At 42.4% G+C, this 13,541-nt stretch overlaps 1 protein-coding gene across 5 annotated transcripts in view; it reads left to right on the top strand.

Annotated features, from left to right (window-relative positions):
* Positions 1-13,541, top strand: part of LOC134346260 (uncharacterized) — a 69,000-nt gene that overhangs the window by 13,038 nt on the left and 42,421 nt on the right. For 3 of the 5 annotated variants that reach the window (XM_063047603.1, XM_063047600.1, XM_063047604.1), the window contains exon 1: positions 12,846-13,064. The exons of 1 other annotated variant lie outside the window; for it this stretch is intronic. The gene's annotated coding sequence lies outside the window, so the exon portion shown is untranslated. Of the gene's footprint in view, positions 1-12,624; positions 12,763-12,845; positions 13,065-13,541 lie in introns of those variants that run through there. One more of the 5 variants, XM_063047601.1, reaches the window with a different exon arrangement.

The raw sequence follows: 13,541 nt of genomic DNA, 5'->3' as shown, positions 1-13,541 counted from the left end.
TTATGTAATCAGTGCTTAGGACATTGCATTAGGGAGGATGGTACCAGTGGATTTGAAGGATTTTTCCAAGACAGTGATAGCAATACCTCTCTGGTTGGGGTGACACGGTAGCATAGTAGTTTTGTGCGATGCTATTACCACTCAGGACATCAGATTTCAGAGTTCAATTCTGGCGTCATCTGTAAGCACATTTACTGTGTGCATGTGGGTTTCCTCTGAGTGTTCCGGTTTCCTCCCACAGTCGAAAGAGAAAACATTTAGTGTCTAATTATTTATTTGTTTGTTTATTGAGATACAGTGTGGAATAGGCCTTTCTGGCCCTTCAAGCCATGCTGTCCAGCAATGCACAATTTAACCCTGGGTCAATTTACAATTGCCAACCTACCAGCTAGTGTCTTTGGACTTTGGGAGGAAACTGGAGCACTTGGAGGAAACCCAGGTAACCCACGCAGTCACAGAGAGAATGTACAAACTACTAACAACCAGCAGTGGGAATTGAACCTGGGTCGCTGGTACTGTAAAAGAGTTGCTCTAGCTGTTACGCTACCGTGCCAATTGGTCATTGTAAATTGTCTGATGATTAGGCTAGGATTAAATTGGTGGGCTGCCGGTCAGCTTAGTTTCAAGGGCCTGCAAAACACCGTATAAATAAATAAATAAACAAACAAATAAATCCAAGAGGGCAGAGGCAAACAAGATTTCAATTTAAAGTGTCATCTAAAGAAAGGTCCTTCAGTTATGCGGGACCTCTGCACGAGAAGGAACTTCTTTAGTCAGAGGGTGGTGAATCTATAGAATTCATTGCCAAAGATGGCTGTGGAGGCCAAGTCATTGGGTATATTCAAAGTGGAGTTGATAAGTTCTTGATTAGTAAGGGCACCAAAAGTTATGGGATGAAGACAGGAGAATGAGACTGAAAGGGATAATAAATTTGCCATGATGGAATAACAGCTGAGACTCAATGGGGTGAATGGCGTATTTCTGCTCCTATATCTTATGGTCTTATGGTGTCTGCAGCCTGGATTTTTTAGGTCAAGTATTTGCAGCAGGATATCCCTGCTGAAACATGAGAATTCAACTTTCCTGATTAATCAATGGAAAATCTCATTTGTGGTCTCAAATTTCTCTTCCCTCTCCATCCCAATGTTCCTAAAGATGTACAATTGTCCCTCGCACACTGTAATTACATGTGTCCCACAATGGGGGATGGGAAGCCTTGATTGTGAGCAGCCCATTGGAAGCCACCTCTCTGAGACAATAGGACCATTAGCACCTCATCTGGCTCCTGTTCGTTGTTCCAGTTGCTCAGCTGGTTCTGTAAAAGGAAGGTGCTGATGGTTTATTTGCTTGTGGGACCTGGGCCAATCCCTGGCTCTCAAACTGATTGCCGGCTGGACTAAAGGCCAGACAGGAGTAGCCTCTACGTGGTCAGTCATTGCTAGTTTTAAGAGTTGGGAATCAGGGAACCAAAATCAAGTCCGAATCCAGCGAAGCCTTAACGTGGACATGCTTTAATGCACTTAGGGATTCAGGTAAGGTCAAATTCTTCCAATTGTGAACTATTATTCATTGAAACATTTCAAGGGCTGATCAGACGAAGTGCTTTGTGAATGAGTCATAAAGGCTGGACCAGTGATTGAAAGAGAAAACAGGGAAGCATTTATTTAGAGTTCTGTCACACCCATGCGATGTCTTAGAGTACTTTGTAAACAGGAGATTTCTTTCTGTGCTTTTTATAAGTTCTCACAAAGAGAAGTCTAGGGTTTATATGACAATTCAGTCACTTTTAGTATGTCCTAAAGCACTTTACAGACGCTGAAGTTAAGCGGTACAGAAGAACAGCTGCTGGAGACCTGGGTTCAATCCTCACCCTGTGTAGAGTCTGTGTGGAGGTTGGACATGTTCCCTGTGATCATATGAATCTCCTCTGCAGGTTTGTAGGTTAATTTGCCACTATATTGCTCCTAGAGTGTAGGTGAGCAGGAGAATCCGTGGGGAGTTGATGAGAATTTGGGGAAAACAAAGAATGATTTTTGGCATCTGCCAAAACTAGAACTTCCTGGTGGCTAATCATTTTAATTCTGGTTTCCAAACTGACATGTCGGTCCATGGCCTCCTCTTGTGCCACGATAAGGCCAGCCTCAGGAGGAGCTATGCCTTATATTCCGTCTAGGTAGACTCCAACCGGATGGCATGAATATCAATTTCTTCTTCCAGGGGAAAAAAAATTCCCCCTTCCCTCTTCTTCTTTTCCCCACTCTTGCCTTTTACCTTTTCTCACATGTCTATCACCTGGGTCCCCTCCTCCTTCCCTTTCTCCTACAATCCATTCTCCTCAATAAATTTCATGACATATGTCAATGATATTAAACCTGATTCTGATTCTATCAGATTCCTTCCTCTACAGCCTTTTATCTTTCCCGCAACCTGGCTTTACCTATCATCTTTAAGCTATCCTCCTTCACCTCGCCCCCCCCCCCCAGTTTCTTATTCTGGCATCTTCACCCTTCCTTTCCAGTCTTGAAGAAGGGTCTTGGCCCGAAACATCGACTGCTTATTCATTTCCATAGATGCTACCTGACAGAATTGATGGGCTGATGGGCCTGTTTCCAGGCTGTACCATTCCATGAGTCCATGAAGTTATTTTGGGAATGTTGTCATCGGTTGAGCAAAGGAAATCAGCAGTGTGTTTGCACACTGCAAATTATCCCAAACAGCACCACCACAATCATCATCATCATCATCATCATCATCATGTACTGTGTTGTATGACGTGGGTGATCATGGTCTTTGACCATGATTGCTCTTGGCAAATTTTTCTACAGAAGTAGTTTGCCACTGCCTTCTTCTGGGCAGTGTTTACAAGAAGGGTGATCCCAGCCATTATGAATATCCTTCAGAGATTGTCTGCCTGGTGTCAGTGTTTGCATAATCAGGACTTGTCATATGCACCAGCTGCTCATACAATTATCCACCACCTGCTCCCATGGCTTCACGTGACCCTGGTTGGGTTGGGGGGGGGGTGCTAAACAGGTGCTACACCTTGCCCAGGGGTGATCTGCAGGCTAGTGGAGAGAGGGAGTGCCTTACACCGCCCACCTTTGGTCGAGACTTATCTCCACCCTGCCACCCTCACCAATGTGACATTAACCAGATAACCTACTTTGGTGATGTTGATACAGGAATAATTATTAGGTAAAACATTGGAGATAACTTCCTCCTCTTCTTCAAAATAGTGCCGTGGGATCTTTGGCATCAACTTTCTTTCCTTTTCATTTGAAGAAAAAGAAATAAATTGAAAGTAAACAATTATGGTTAAAACTCAATATTCTGATTAGTTCAATTTTGATAATTTATTATCAAAGCACATATATGTCACCAGATACACACATCCCTGGGATTCATTTTCTCAGTTAGAGAGATAGAAAAGTATAGTCCAGAATCTTTGGCCAACCTTGTCCATGTTGAACCATTTAAACTGTCTACTCCCATCAACCTGCAGCTGGATCATAACCTCCATACCTCTGCTATCCATGCACCTACCCAAATTTCTCTTAAATGTTGAAATTGAAATTGCACTGACCAGTTCTGCTCTTACCACACTCTCATTGCCCTCTGAATGAAGAAAGTCACCCTCATGTTGCCCTTAAATGTTTCACCTTTCACCCTTAATCCATGACCTCTAACTCTAGTCTCACCCAATCTCAATGGAAAAAGCCTGCTTGCATTTACTCTACTTATAGCCTTGATAATTTGGAATACCTCAATCAAATCTCTCATTCTCCAATGCTCCAGGGAATAAAGTCCTAAACCTATTCAACCTTTCCCTATAAACTCACGTCCTTTAGTGCAGTTAAATGTTACCAGCACTAGTAATTTTTTTCTGTACTCTTTGAATTTTATTGATATATTTCCTGTAGGTAGGTGACTAGAAATGCACACACATTTCAGATTAGGCCCCATCAATGTCATATACAACATCCCAACTCCTGTACTCAATAATCTGATTTCGAAGTTCAAAGGAAATTTATTATATGGTGACGTATATGTCACCATATACGTACAACACTGAGATTCATTTTTTGCAAGCAATCACAGTAAATACAAGAAACACATTAGAGTCAATGAAAGACCATAGTAAACAAAGAGGCCAACAACCAATGTGCAAACAAAAATGAACAAACAAATAGAGGGAAAAAATAATAATAAATAAATAAATAAATAAATATCAAGAACATGAGATGAAGAGTTCTTGAAAGTGATTCCAGTTCAGTGGGAACAGTTCACTGATGGGCTGAGTGAAGTTATTACCTCAGGTTCAAGAGCCTCATGGTTGAGGGGTAATAGCTTTTCCTGAACCTGGGTGTGACTCCTGAGGCTCCTGAACCTTCTTTCTGATGGCAGCAGCGAGAAGAGAGCATTACCTGCAAGGTGTGAGTTCTTGACGATAGATGCTGCTTTCCCACAACAGCACTCTGTGTGGATGTGCTCAGTAGTGGAGAGGGCTTTACCTGTGATGGACTGGCCCATATTCACTACTTTTTGTAGACTTTTCAATACAAGGGCATTGGTGTTTCAATTCCAAGCCGTTTTGCAACCAGTCAAAATATACTCTCTACCTCACGTCTATAGAAGTTTGACAAAGTTTTAAATTACATACTGAATCTTCACCAGAATCTTGCTTCTGAGAAAGTAGAGATGCTGCTGTGCTATCTTTGTAATGGCACTTACGTACTGGACTCAGGACAAATCCTCGGGAATGATAACACCAAGGAACTTAAAGTTGCTAACCAATGTTCCCTCTAGTTTGTAATGACCAGTGTGTGCAAAAATCTTATACTGTGCATTATTTTGCCCAGTGACAACAACATGTGCGCACCAAATAATTTTCTCAGTAAAAAATAAATAAACCAGTTCTAAAATCTGCAAACAAATCATTGCAAACTCCACGTTGTTAACACCACCTACATCAGCAACTGAAAAAGGAAATGTGATTGAGTATTGAGTATGATTGTGAAATATTCCTAACATGCCAATGAGGTAGAGGGTGACACCCTTTTGTGTGCCGTTTAAATTCTTTTGTGCGCTAGTAGCAAAAGATATGTGCGTGCCTACAAGTGCACACCTTAGAGGAAATATTGACGTAAACCCCCTCCACCTCCTATCCCCCGATGAAGACTGGCTCATGGACCTCTTCCTGAAGTCAATAATTATGTCGTTGTTGTGGCACCATTCAGCCAGATTTTCAGTCTCACTCCTAGAAGTGCTGGTTTGTCACCATCCTTGATTTGGCCAATGACAGTGGTGTCATCAGCAAACTTTAAATACGGCATCACAAACAAGAGAATATCTATGGCTTTGGAGCTGTGCTTAGACTTGCAGCCATAATTATAAAGCTAGAAGAGCGGGGGGCTAAGCACACAGCCTTGTGGTACATCTGTGCTGATGAAGATTGTGGGTAAGATGTTGTTGCCAATTGAACTGACTGGGTCTGCAAGTGAGGAAATTGAGGATCCAGTTGCACAAGGAGGTATTGAGGCCTAAGTCTTGAAACTTATTGAGAGGATTGAGTGAAAAGCCAATGAAATGGCATCTGCTGTTGACCTGCTGTGATGGTAACAATGCCAATGTGGCAAAAACTCTCTTTTACAACCCAATCTACCTGTGATGCCACTTTCAAGGTATTATGAATCTGTATTCCCAGATCCCTATGTTCTACCGCAGTATTCTGTGTCCTACCATTGACCATGTAAGCCCTACCCTGGCTTCTCCAATTATAACTGTATGTTATATTTGTTATGTTTGTCCACTTGTGTTATTCTTGCTTCTGTCCTGGAACTGGTATTACTTGTAAGGCTTAGGCATAGATATCTTGGAATTAAGTTGCATAATTCTGCCTTTTTCAGTCCTAAGAACTGAAATTATCTTTGTCCTGGAGTAAAATGTGTTAATGACTACCTTGGATTGTTTTGTACCACCCCAGAAGCTCAATTGGACACTTCTGGGCACGTCTGGTCTGGCAGAGAACATTCTCATATCTTCTTTGGCATAGCATCCTCTTACAACAGTGGTTCCCAAACTTTTGTAATGCCATGGACCCCTACCATTAACCGAGGGGTCTGTGGACCCCAGGTTGGGAACCCCATCTTACAATATACAAAAACTACAGGAAACTCCGTGATCAACAGAATAGGTTGTTGGCTGCAGTCTACCATTACTGCAGGACTTGCATTCATCCAGCACGAAGAAGCAGGCAAGAAAAAATCATTGCAAGCATTATACACCCTGTAAACTGCTGTTACTGAAAGCTCCTTTCTGGAAAGCACTATAGTGCTATTAAAACAAAAACTTCACACCATTTTAAAAGTTTCTTTCCACAGGCAGTTAGTCATATCAATCACTCTAGTTACCTCCACCCTCCCTCTATCTATTATCCAGATCAGTGCACTGCACTGTGAACACTTTAAACCACTTTTTATAATACTGTTTACATGGTAAATGCATGCTGGTATTTATGTATCTATGCAGATTTCAGAATCAGGTTTAATATCACTGGCATTTGTCATGAAATTTGTTGTCTGCAGCAGCAGTACAATGCAATAAATAATAATAGAGATAATGTGAATTACAGTAAGTATATATGTTAGATTGTTAAATTAAATAAGTAGTGCAAAAATAGAAATAAAGAAGTAGCGAGGTGGTGTTCATTGCTTCAATGTCCATTCAGAAATCAGATGGCAGAGGGAAAGAAGCTGTTTCTTAATCGCTGAGTGTGCACCTTCAGGCTTTTGTACCTCCTTCCTGATGGTAACAATGAGAACAAGGCATGACTTGGGTGATGGGGGTCCTTAATAATGGAAGCCGCCTTTTTGAGGCATCACTCCTTGAACACATCCTGGATGTTACGGAGACTAGTGCCCATGATGGAGCGGACTAAATTTACAACTCTCTGTAGCTTATTTCAATCTTGTGAAGTAGCCCCCCCACCCCTCCCCATACAAGATGTTGATGCAACCAGTTAGAATGCTCTCTATGGTACATCTGTAGAGAATTGTGAGTGTCTTTGGCGACATATCAAATCTCCTCAAACTCCCAATATAAAATATATATAACATGTATTATTCCATATACGTACTTTAACCTCAAACTTTAAAAAATACAATTCTTTGTTCTTTATAAATTGTTGAATGTTTCTTTTTGTTGCATGTCATGCCCTGACAAACACACCACAGTAAATTCCTAATACTTGTATGTATATACAACCAATGAAGTCGATTAAGTTGAATCATACTTGCAGTTTGGTTGCAACCTGCCACCTCAGTTGTGCATGGGATGGGACGAATTAATTCCTGCATAATGCTCCTTTGGTGAGGGAGGCAGGTGGAGGAACCTGCCCCATCCCACCTTTTTATTCTGCCATCTTCCCCTTTCCTTTCTAGTTCTGAAGAAGGGTCTTGGTCCAAAACAGCTGCTGAATTCCTCCAGCATTTTCTGTGTGTTGTCCTAGAAGTTCCTGCAAAAAAAAAAGCAGACAACACAGTCAATGCGGAGTAGGGACAGGGAAGTTGCTTACTGTCTTCATATGTCTCTTTTGGAGTAGCATAGAAACCTCTATAGATGTGTGGTAGAGAGTATATTGACTGGCTGCATCAAGGTCTGGTATGGCAATATTAATGCCCTTGAACAGAAAATCCTACAAAAAGTAGTCGATACATCACAGGTAAAGCTCTCCCTGCCATTGAGACATCCATTAGGAACCTGTTGCAAGAAAGCAGCATCCATCATCAGGGACTCCCACCACCCAGGACATGTTCTCTTCTCACTGCTGCCTTCGGGAAGATGATACAGGAGCCTCAGGACTCACCACCACCAGGTTCAGGAAAGTTACCCCTCAACCATCAGGTTCTTGAACCAAAGGGGATAACTTCACTTGCCCCATCATTTAAATGTTCCAACAACCAATGGATTCCCTTTCAAGGACTTTTCATCTCATATTCTTGATATTTATTGCTTACTTATTATTTTTAATTCTTTCTATTTGTATTTGCACAGTTTGTTGTCTTTTGTATACTGATCATTATAATTGATTGTTATAATTATTATTCTATAGATTTATTGAGTATGCCCACAAGAAAATGAATCTCATGGTGACATATATATACTTTTGTAATAAATTTACTTCAACATTTCTGATTAAATCTTTGGAAGCAAACACAAGTCCATGTGTTTAGCAGAGTTTACAGTATGATTTACATTTGGATGTTTAATTGTAATTGTTTCCCTGACTTCAAAGTTTTTCAAAAATACAAATGAGGATAAAGTTAAAAGATTTACTAGATAAAGAATAATCTATTTTTTTCAGAGGAATTGTGAAATGTTACCCCAGAGGAAGTGGTTCTTGCGTAGTTAGGTGACTTCTTCAAAAGGAACCTTGGTCAATATCTGTTCAGAGGGGAAAAGAAGTTTTAAGTGATGATGCTAAATTGCATTTTATTAAACAAGTCTGAATAATTAAATAGTTCCTTATTATGCTGTACAATTTTATTTACAGTACTGTGCAAAAGTCTTAGGCAAATATATGTAGCTAAGGTGCTAAGACTTTTGCACAGTACTGTATTTGTCAATGTGGAGCGAAGAGTGAGTTTGTAAATCTGGTGGGAGCAAAGGATGTTGGGACTGGCTAGGGTGGAGCCCCGCAGGAGGGGTGTGGGACTGGTGTAAGAGAAGGTGTGCCAGGGATGGGGGGTGTGGTGGCACAAGTGCAGGCACACCCAGCCCTGAGACACAAGGCAAGGTCATTTGATTCCAAACAATTGGTTATTGATTATTACAGAATGTCTCACTGGTGCTTCCCACTCCCTCCCCTCTTCCGAACCATGATTCCCCTCTCCTTGCCACTTCTCATTGCTACCATCGGGGAGGAGTACAGGGGCGTGAAGGCACACTCTTAACAATTCTGGAACAGCTTCTTCCCCTCTTCATCAGAATTCTGAATGGACACTACCTCACTACGTTTTTTCCTCTTTTTGCAGTACTTATTTAGTTAAACTTTTTGTAATATACACACACATATACACACTTACTGTATTCCAAAGTTTTTGTTATTCCATATTGCAATGCCCTGCTGCATAACAAATTTCACGACAAACGCTAGTGATTTATCATCACTCACATTCGTCATGAATATTGTTTTTTTTTGCGGCAGCAGTACAGGAAATACATAAAATTACTCCAGTACTGTGTAAAAGTCTTAGGCATCCAAGCTACATATTTGTGTCTTTTGCATAGTACTGTAGAGTGTGGCAGGTGCCTGAAATCATACATGCATATGAACAGTTTAGAAAAGGTTGGGTTGGGTTGGGTTGTTCTCCAATCCTGGCAACTTACCTATAAACGTCTTGTCACCATTTGCGGAGACATCATCAGTGCACTGATGTTATCACCTCATATGGTGATGAAATCTTTGCAAGTAAATTGCCAAGATCAGAGAACAACTTAACTCAACTTTTTTTAAACTGTTCATATGCATGTATGATTTCAGGCTCCCGCCACATTATTTATTTATTTATTTATTTATTTATTCTCTCTTCTTCTATATTATGTATTGCATTCAACTGCTGCTGCTAAGTTAACAAATTTCACGACACATGCCAGATGATAAACCTGATTCTGATTCCACCTGAGATACGCATTTTCCAAATTATTTCCAGTTTAGAAAAGTTCTACACAATCATCTAAAATTACTTTCCCCAATGCTTATCCATAGAAGCTAACCCTATTTACTGTCCTGTTTACAGTTTATCTATGATGCACACTACATGCACTTTGAATTACATTTTATTAACTTATTTGTGCTAATATTTTATTTTATGTGCTGTGTCTGATATGTGTTTTGTCGGTGCACCATGGTCCAGAGGAATGCTGTTTCATTTGTTTGTATACATGTACAGTTAGATTACACTAAACTTAAAATTACTTCCTAAATTGCAAGATTTTTCTGCATTATGAATTACCTTAATGGCTTACTGTCTGCATACGCATAAGGATTAATGCTTGGGATCAGTGATTTGGGTTACGATTTGGGGTTAGCAGTTGGAGGTAGAATTTAAAGTCAGTGGTTTAGGTTACATTCAGAGGATGTGGTTTGTGGTTAATGCTAGGAGTAGTGGTTTTTGGATCTTGTGATTAAGGTTAGTGTTAATTAAAATGGAAAATATGTAGTTTCTAACATGCATAGATTTCTGTTTTGTAGCATAATATTGGAGCTTTAGAGTTTATTGAAGTGATATGTCAGTACACCACATAAGAATAATCATAGTCCAGATGAAGCAAGTATGTGACTGGTATCGCTTTCTTTTTCATACTGGAGCTTTCCTGCTTGGAATATGTGCTTCATGTGGATTGTTACAAAAGAAACAATACAATTTCTACTACAAAACTATTAGCTCTAAACACCTTTAAAGAATGAAATTTCTTTTAAAAGATTCTTGTTGTTTTTGACTTACCCTGACCAACACACCACAACAAAACCCTAATACATGTAAATGTATGTGGTGAGTAAAGTTGACAAAAGTGAATCATACTTGTGGTGGTGATGCAATTTACCACCTTTTACCTAAAATACTCTTGAACACCTGGCTCTTTGTTTAAGCTTTTTTTGTTTGAGATTATAAACACAAGATTCTGCAGATGCTGGAAATCCAGAGCAAAACACTCAAAAAGCCAGATGAACGCAGCAGTTCAGGCAGAGGAGTGGTATAAACAGTTGATGTGTTAGGCTGGAAAGTAAGTGGGGAAAAGCTGGAAATAGAAAGTGGGGCGGGGGGAAGAAGAGAAGGAGTACAAGCTGACAGGTGGTTGGTGAAACCAGGTGAGGAGGACAGTGGGGGGTGGGGATGGCTGGTGAGATTCTGGGAGCTGATAGAAGAGCTAAAGAGCTGAAAAAGAAGGAATCTGACAGAAGACAGTGGACCATGGGAGAAAGGAAAGGAGGAGGGGGCACTCCTCTCTTTGAGATATTTTGTTGTGTTGAAGGCGCTATATAAAGATGGAAGACCAAAGGTTTTCTGAGAGCTTGCGGTGCTAAAATGAGTCTGTTGGGGCTTCCTGCACTAAACTAATGCAAGGAACTTGTTGTGTGCAGACCAATACCTCTCGAAATACAAACTCACACCTGTGGGAGCTTGCTGTACACAAATTGCCACCTGAGTGACCTTCCCAAGAACAAATATTTTTTATGGGAGCTTGCTCTGCACATTCCCATGTTTGTGGGGGTTTGCACAGACTAGCAACTGGGGAAATTCCCAAGACCAAATATTCTTGTGGGAGTTTTCTATACACAAAACAACATTTCTGGAGGCTTGCTGTGTAGAGAATAGCACCTAATATGAAAATCCCATGAGCAAACACTCTTTTTTGTGGGATCTTTCCATGCACAAATGCACATCTGTGGGAGCTTGCTGTGTAAAAATTGGCACCTGATACAAAGTGTCCTGTGGGCAAACATTAATTTGGGAGCTTTGCTATGCAGGTCAGCACCCAATTCGAGCCTCCCTCGGGTAACCAGCTTTCTGTGTGTGTGGAGGGGATCCTGCTGTGCACAAACCCACTCTAGTGGGAGACTGCCATGCACGGACTAGCATCTGATATGAAATTCCCATCAGGAAATATCTTTGTCAGAGCTTTCCACGCACAAACCCATGTCTGTGTGGTCTTGTTGCGCACCAATTACCTCCTGATAGGAATTCCTGTGGGGAAAACATTTTATGGGAACTTTCTGTGCTCAAATTTACACTTGTGGGGGAAATTGTTGTGCAAATTAGTTCCCATGAACATACCTGTTATGGGAGCTTTCCATGCACTAATTAGCGACTGATACGTATTCCTGTGTGCAAACAATTTGTGGGAGCTCACTGTGCACAGACTGGCATCTAATTCCAAGTTCCCATGAGCAAACATTTCTGTGGGAGGAGGTTGCTGTGGTGCACAAAGTAGCAAATGATTCAAAGTGCCCGCAGGCAAACATTTTTTTTATGGGAGCTTGTTGTGTGGTTTGGCACCTGATTCCAGCCTCCTGTGGCCAAACAGTTTTTGTGTGTGTGGGATCTTGCTGTGCACAGCGAGCAAACTTTTTTTGGTGGGGGCTTTCTGGGATCAAACCCAGGGTTTTGTGGGAGGGCTCTCTGTGCAAAATCTAGCACCTGATATGAAGTGTCCGTGAACAGACATGGTTGTGGGAGCTTGCTGTGCAGTTTGGCACCTGATTTGATCCTCCTGTGGGCAAAACAGCTTTGTGTGTGTGTGTAAGCTAGCTGTGCACAAATCCACACTTGTGTGATTTTGCTGCTTACAGAGGAGCACCTGATGCAAGATTCCAATCAGCAAACCTTTTTTTGTGGGAGCTTTCTGTGCACAAAACTAGATTTCGTGAGCAGGTTTGCTGTGCAACAACTAGCAGCTTATACGTTGTTGTGGGATCTTGCTGTGTACAGACTAACACCTGATACAAAATTCCAATTAGCAGACTTTTTTTGTGGGAGCTTTCTTTGCACCAACCCAGGGTTTTGTGATCTGTCTGTGTGTGTGTGGGGGGGGGCGCTTACTGTGCAAAAACTAGCACCTGATATGAAATGTCCGTGGATAGACATTGTTGTGGGAGCTTTGCTCTGCAGGTTGGCACCTAATTCGAGCCTCCCCTGGGCAAAACATCTTTTTTTGGGTGTGTGTTTGTGTGGGAGCTTGCTGTGCACGGTCCGAGCCCAGGTGAGCCCTCGCCGTGCGCAAAACAAATAAATATCCGTGGGAGCTTGCTGCGCGCAAATTTTCTACAGGCTCTCTCCTAACAGCCATCAGCTCTCCCCTCCCCGGCGCCTCATCGGGATCACGGGGTCCCTGTGGCGGAAATAAAAAAAATGTTTTTTTTCGGGAGTTAATGTGTCAGTGTTGGTTTTGGAACCGGCCAGCCCGGGACATCGCTCCTAACAAAGGCTGCGCACCAGCTCAGGCCGGGGCCCAGAGGAGAGCGGCAGACACACGGCGACATTTTTGTTTTTTTAAAAAAACGGGTGAGATTAATGAGTTAATGAGAAGGAAAGCAAAACTCCCGTTTACCGAATCGGTGACGAAGGGGAGGGAGGAAGGTGGCGCCATTCGCCCCACGCGGTCCGCGCGCCCCCCCCATCACAACACGCATATACAATGTATGGCGCACGCGCACGGACTCCCCTCGCGCGTTTGAAAGGGTCGCGAGAAAGCGGCGGTTGGGCCAACGGGCCGGCTGCGAAGTCGGGGGCGCGCCAGACCCGCCCCAACCCACTCGGCTAGGCCCCGCCTCCCTAGTCGGGACCGCCCCTCCTCCCCTCCCCCACCTCCCCTCCCCCACCTCCCTCCTCTCCCCCCCCCACCCACACCCTTTTTCCCCAACGCCATCCTCCTCCATCCCAGCTATCAGCCATGCCCAGCTCTATTCCCTGCTCCCTGGGTTCTTCCTCCCGCCCTTCCCTTCCCTCCCCTAGTCACACTCCTTTTCCTCAGTGCCACAC

This window comes from Mobula hypostoma, chromosome 5, assembly GCF_963921235.1.
Source record: "Mobula hypostoma chromosome 5, sMobHyp1.1, whole genome shotgun sequence".
Taxonomy (NCBI): Eukaryota; Metazoa; Chordata; class Chondrichthyes; order Myliobatiformes; family Myliobatidae; genus Mobula; species Mobula hypostoma.
Note: the sequence above shows the minus strand (reverse complement) of the source record. Positions and strands in the feature narration are given on the sequence as shown.